The 7,267-nt window shown below is 40.4% G+C and overlaps 1 long non-coding RNA gene across 1 annotated transcript in view; it reads left to right on the plus strand.

Moving 5' to 3' along the window:
• The first annotated feature begins 6,536 nt into the window (after positions 1-6,536).
• Positions 6,537-7,267, plus strand: part of LOC116224951 — a 10,417-nt gene continuing 9,686 nt past the window's right edge. Inside the window, exons 1-2 of the long non-coding RNA XR_004165815.2 lie at positions 6,537-6,655; positions 6,851-7,006. This is a non-coding gene — a long non-coding RNA (uncharacterized LOC116224951). The remainder of the gene's footprint in view (positions 6,656-6,850; positions 7,007-7,267) is intronic.

The following is a 7,267-nucleotide window of genomic DNA, read 5'->3' on the forward strand; positions in this document are numbered from 1 at the left end:
GAAGTTATTGTACTTTTGTGGAATGGGCTCTGGAATGGAATGTGTCTGCCTCTCTTTCTCTCTCTCTCTCTCTCTTTCTCTCTCTTTCTCTCTCTTTTTCTCTTTCACTCTCTTTCTCATAGGGCCTGGCTGTCAAGCAGGCTGCCGATTAAAGCCTTTGAAGATAATGTACACAGACACTCTCACTCACACACACACACACAAGCACACACAGACACAGACACACAAACTCACACTCAATCACACACACCTCCCTCTCCACCTCAAAAGACAGGAAATTCATGAAACATGACAACATTAAAAATTAAAATAATTAAAAATGTTCTGATAGGAAAATAATGTGGGTTATAAAGTAAAAATAATGTTGGTAATAAAGTCACTGATATTTGGTTTTGGTGGTCTGCATCAGACCAGGGAGCACAGTGCAATCCTTAATGGATGACATGCTTAATTAATTGCTTAATTAATTGCTTAATTAAAATACAATTACAATTTAATTAATTTTTTTTGACTGTACATATACCGCACTGGAGGACACACACAAGACATACACCTACACACACATGAGATGCTTACATGCAGCACACACACACATGCAACACACACAGATGAGATGCTTACCACCGTCAGCTTCAGTAATCACAGTAATCAAGCCATCCTCTGAAGTACACAGATTGGAATAGAGAGGAATGCTAGCATAATAATAGAATAATTCACCGTTGAGTCGATGATACACACACACACACAGAGAGATGGCATTCCCACTACCATTAAATACAGTCATATCAATGATACACACACACACAGAGAGATAGTCACTACCATTACTGTACCTACAGTCATATCCATGATACACACACACAGAGAGATGGTCATTACCATTACTGTACCTACAGTCATATCAATGATACACACACACAGAGAGATGGTCATTACCATTACTGTACCTACAGTCATATCATTGAGACACACAGAGAGATGGTAACTCCCAATAACTACAGTCATATCGATGATACACACACACACAGAGAGATAGTCACTACCATTACTGTACCTACAGTCATATCCATGATACACACACACAGAGAGATGGTCATTACCATTACTGTACCTACAGTCATATCAATGATACACACACACACAGAGAGATGGTCACTACCATTACTGTACCTACAGTCATATCATTGATACACACACACGGAGAGAGATAGTCACTATCATTAAATACAGTCATATCAATGATACACACACACAGAGAGATGGTCACTACCATTACTGTACCTACAGTCATATCAATGATACACACACACAGAGAGATGGTCACTACCATTACTGTACCTAGAGTCATATCAATGATACACACACACACAGAGAGATGGCCACTACCATTACTGTACCTACAGTCATATCAATGATACACACACACAGAGAGATGGTCACTACCATTACTGTACCTACAGTCATATCAATGATACACACACACAGAGAGATGGTCACTACCATTACTGTACCTACAGTCATATCCATGGCAACTCTCTAAACTACCCAGTGGCTTAACTGGTCACAGCACCGATAGAGCAAGGTGCTGTGACCTATGGTGCTGTGACCTATGACCCCCAGGTCCTGGGTTTGATTCTCAGGGTGCACATACGAATAAAATATACACATATACACTAATATACACACGAAACACATACTAATATACACACTAATACACATGAAACACACACTAATACATACACTAATATACACACAAAACACATACTAATATACACACTAATGCACACACAAATACACACACTAATATACACACTAATACACACACTAATACACACACTAATGCACACACGAATAAACAAACACACACTAATGCACACACGAATAAACAAACACACACTAATACACACACTAATACACACACTAATGTACACACGAATAAGCAAACACACACTAATACACACACTAATGCACACACGAATAAACAAACACACAAGAATACACACACTAATACACACAATAATGCACACACAAATACACACACTAATACATACACTAATACACACACTAATACACATGAAACACACACGAAACACACACTAATACACACACTAATACACACTATCAAAGGTGTATCCGTTCTGAAAGTCCCCTTGGCATCTGCGGTACCTAGGGGTTAAATTAATTTTTGCCTGAAACTATTCTATAGACATCATAAAGTAGCCCTATGATTGATACCTTTGGACAGACTGAACATAAAATATAATGATATATGATATATAAATATATGACCTGCACAGACAACCCTGTGCTTTGAAAGTGTCCAGTCTGCAAAACTACATGTGATGACAATAAACTCTTTCTGTAAGTAGACTCTCCTGAATATAAACCCTTTCTGTAAATAGACTTGACTATCAGTATCAAATATAGACACAGTGGTGTTAATAAACCCTTTCTGTAAGTAGACTGAATATCAGTATCAAATATAGACACAGTGGTGTTAAGCAAAAGGAGGAGGGGATATCAATACGAACAAATTATGATGAATGGACCCGTCTTTTTAATAATTACATTAAAATGTAATTAATTTACACTCTACGATAGTAAAAAAGGGATTCATTTTGTTATAGCTAGGAAATGATCAAGCTAGCTTCCATTACCTAAAGCCTTTTGAGTTACCATGCCAACCAGCTCGACAGTTTAACTTGAACTTGAGCTTGCCAACTACCTTAATGTAACCGTTAGCTAGCTTGCAAAGATTTATCACTATTTCAAATACGTCTTGTAAATAGCATTTAGTAATTTATTAGGCAAAATATCAGACCGATTGATATTCAGTTTTGTCCCTGTGTCAGTTCCTGATCTATATCTCTCCCTACCTTGGCATCCATCTATCTCTCTGCCATCTATATCTCTCCCTACCTTGGCATCCATCTATCTCTCTGCCATCTATATCTCTCCCTACCTTGGCATCCATCTATCTCTCTGCCATCTATATCTCTCCCTACCTTGGCATCCATCTATCTCTCTGCCATCTATATCTCTCCCTACCTTGGCATCCATCTATCTCTCTGCCATCTATATCTCTCCCTACCTTGGCATCCATCTATCTCTCTGCCATCTATATCTCTCCCTACCTTGGCATCCATCTATCTCTCTGCCATCTGCGCCATCTGACGGACAGAAGAGGGAGTTGATCTGCAAGGTGGGGAAACCCGTTGACTTTATGAAGGGAAACCCTGTGAAAAACCAGAATTTTTAGACTTAATGGTTGGAGAGAAAAGATGTTTTTGTCACGGTTTGAATTATTAAGACAGAGACGAAGTGAAAAAAATATACATTGCTGAAGATGGATGCAGTATAGCTGAGGATCCCCTGATGACACTGAAGAGCATACAGTATGTGCTATGTGCCGGGGGGGGGGGGGAGCCCTGGACAGAACCGGTCCAATTGGACCCCTGAACGCGCCCCAGAATTACAAGTGAGGAAAGCTGGCAAGCACTGGTGTTCTGAGACAACTCTGCTCCCGTCCAGGCGCCTCCATAGCTGGTTATACCTGCCCGAGCCCTAATCCTCACCTTGTACCTCATGTGAAAGAGCCCTAACCCTCACCTCGTACCTCATGTGAAAGAGCCCCAATCCTCGACTCGTACCTCATGTGAAAGCTCCACTTCGCACTTTTCCTGTGAGCGGATTGGGTTTCCTCTGGCCCGCATTCTTCCGAAGGAGGACCTTGTTTGATCTTCTGTGGGAGGGGGGCTGCTACCTGACTAATTGGCCCGTGGTGGGCTCTCTCTCTTCTCCCCATTAGCGGGGCGATCACTCTGATGTCCTGGATTGTTCTTCCTGACAGTTGCTCTTCCTAACGCGTGGACAGAGCTCCCCCCGGCCTCCTGGGGGTCGGAGGTGGGGGGTCAAAGGTGAACCCCACAGGCGGCTGCGCTCCAGTGGCAAACAAATTGTCCACAGATCACTCCCCCCCCCCATACACACACACACACAGTGAAATCCTCCAAAGCCCCTACACACCCAAAACAAACAGAAACCTCACCTTTGGCTAGACCTGTCGCCATTCGACATCTTTTTTTCAAAAGGCCTCTGATCATTTATGTGAATACACCCACAAACAATCTCTCTTTGCAGGCCCATAGAAATACTATGACACAGTATAACAGAATTTGTTCTAAGGATGACATTAGCCAACTTAGACGTTCTTTCGGGATCTAACGGCTCGCCAGCTGCTGACAGATGTGGCATGTCTGTCGGCTGGGGGTGTCTGTTTGTGTGTGTTTGGTGTAGCAAATTGCATGTTGGTTGGCGCTGATGATGTGTTTGTCAATGGAGAGGTTAACAGGTCTGACCTCAGGGTTCTTTTATCGCCTTGACAGCCAGGTAAAGGCGGGAGGAAGATTCAACATCAGCTCTTAGTTAAAAGAGTTAAAAATAACATTACGCGGTCTGGAGAAGGGACAAACAACAGTTTGAAAAGAGAGGTGGAAATGTTTTAACATTTAATTTCTTATAAATATATTTTTCACTCTCTGTAGAAAATTTCTCCTCATGGTCCTCATAGCTGTCCGTTGTGTGTGTGCGTTCAGAAGAAAACGTTACTCTGTATAAGGGAAACAAACAAAGGATCTTAGGCCGAGCAAAATAACTATTCAAGCCAATCGACAACATTACATCAGGAGCCCTGAAGTGAGGGGGTGTATTTCATTGGCTGTTGAGTTCAAATATTTTTTTAAAAATCGCGGAATGTGCCTTTAAAGGTTAACCTTGGATGACCTTTGTGGTGATGAGCTTTCCCTATGAGACAAGAGGAGCGGGGCTGGGGCAAGGTGCCCACATGAGGTTGGCATGCCCGTCGCGCCCGCTGAACTGTGCCAACTCTCATCCCGCCGTGGCCAGAACCCCAAAATAGCACATGGCTCCTGCGCTGATTGTTTACGCTGAAGACGCATTTCGATGAAAACAAACAAAGAGGATTATTTCTGAAATAAAAGAAAACAAATAAAGAACAAATCGGCGGTTGGCTTATTTTACTGACATTCATTTTTTTTTTGTTGCATAGATAAACATTAGGTGAATCTGTGCTGTAGAAAAGTAATCAATGTAGATTATAGATTGTTGTCATCGTTTTTTTATTTTGGGTTTTATTTAGATTAATAGGTTTATCTCTCACCTAAAATTCTACAGGAAAAGTGAATCACAGAGTTGGTCGTAACTTCGACTACATCCATAATAAAAGAGTTCATATCTTGGTTCATTGAAGTTGAGGACTGAGTTGAGAACTCTTTTTGTTTGTTTGTTTGTTTTTTCTATTTTCTAACTGTCTGGTTGTGTACATCTCAGTAAAACAATGTTGGGTGTTATCTGCTGCTATGATAAATGAATACACTATGGTGACTAGTGATTTTTTTGACCAAAGCCCACACACATGAGGTTGCATTAGGTGAAGATCTGATCATTTCATTTAGAAATAAACTGGACTGCATGAGACTCCCAGGAAAGATGCTTAGTCTATGCACAATGAGATAATGTTTCTGTTCTAAATAGCAAGATAATTTGCCTCATTGTTGGTTTGACATTATTCACTCATATCTAGCTTGTCCCTCCAGAACAAACACCTTGCATGGTTTCATTTTCTGCAAGAGGCAGCATTTCATGAAGTTGGTATGTATATGTACTAAGATGATGACTTTGAGAAAGGCTCTCTGAAGTAGGAAGACTTACACTTTGACACGTGTTTGCTGTAAGAGACCAATGTAGTTTTAGAACTCACTTTGAACTTCACGAGCTATGGAATGGCCCAGCCTCTTGCCTGGGCTGCTAAGACATACTTATACCATATGAGGGCCTATGTTTGCAGAGTATGTGCCAACATATCCCATATTTTCCTAAAATATCTCAGACTATTTATATTTTAAATTAAAATCTATTAAGATTAAGCTCTATATAGGATGATGGTGTGTAGAAGAAATGTCTTTGCAATGGCAGGAGGTGACCTCGAAGTTCCACTTGTTTTCTTAATATGGATACGTGCTGCCATCTAGTGTTAGTAAAAAGAACTGCCTCACTGAATTTCTTAACTTAACAGAAGAAATAGTTTCTACATCCACAATTCCCATGTTGAACTACTCAAAGCCTCAGTTATGGAAGATATCATATAACAACCTCAGTCAATAATGATGAAGGTGGCCAATCAATATACTTCAAATGTCCATATACATTGTTAACTTTACACATCCTTGTGATCATGGTAATTATGCATTTCTGTTGAAGAGGCTGAGCTCTCAAAGTCACTAAGGTGATATCTCCAGTTCCTATTCCAAAGCTTTGAGAACTGACTGAGTAAAGATCCTATATACATACTGTATGTGCAAAAGCTGCATGATTGAGCAATAAGGTTCAGAAGACGTTTACAAAGACATTAAAAAAAGGTGTGAATAATGTGCTGATGGGGTGACACGTGTGAAAAAGCAGGGTTTCAGTCCCTCCTTAACTTCCTCATGATACTACTTCACCTCTACAAACTCATACTCAGTGTGTGGTCGCTAAGCTAACACGTCTCTCATTAGCGCACATTAATCATTATTAACTAGCGTCAGAATGGACCATGTCTATGGGAATATGAATGCGCCTGCAGTCAGGAAGAACAGTAAGTAACATCAGATTTGACTCTTGCAACCGGCTATTAAAGATTAATCATGGTACAAATACTGTTTCATAGGCTATCGTATATATCTTGTCATATTTGTTACTGTATTTCAGCTGTAGGAAGCAAAAATGATTCATTAGATGAGGTAAAGATGTAGTTATTCATTTATTAATTGATGAGTTTTATTTCACACAGTGTCTGGCTCCAGGCTCCCTGAGGCCACAGATCCTCCGTGTGCCGGTGGCGGAGAAGGAGAAGTTTCCAAGTCCAGAAGGGTTGCGCTGCTTCCTTTGGCTCTTGGCCTCGGCCTGCTTTTCACCCTTCCAGCTCTTGCTGCAGTGATCCACCTCTGTGAGTTTCAAATTAAAATTGCTTTAGAAGTGCTTTATTCACATCACAAATAGAACACTTAGATTGCCAACGCAGTCATTAGATACAAAAAACAACAAATCAAAACACTAACATAGATACAGAGGTAGGGTAGGCTCAGGTGATTAGTTGAATAGAAGTATAATCATTTCCTGCTACATTATGGTAATTATCTAGTACTTACATCTGAGTTCCTCAGATTACAAACAAAGTATCTGTTGAAACTATTTTAAACTACAGTTT

Source organism: Clupea harengus, chromosome 19 (genome assembly GCF_900700415.2).
Source record: "Clupea harengus chromosome 19, Ch_v2.0.2, whole genome shotgun sequence".
NCBI classification, from domain to species: Eukaryota; Metazoa; Chordata; class Actinopteri; order Clupeiformes; family Clupeidae; genus Clupea; species Clupea harengus.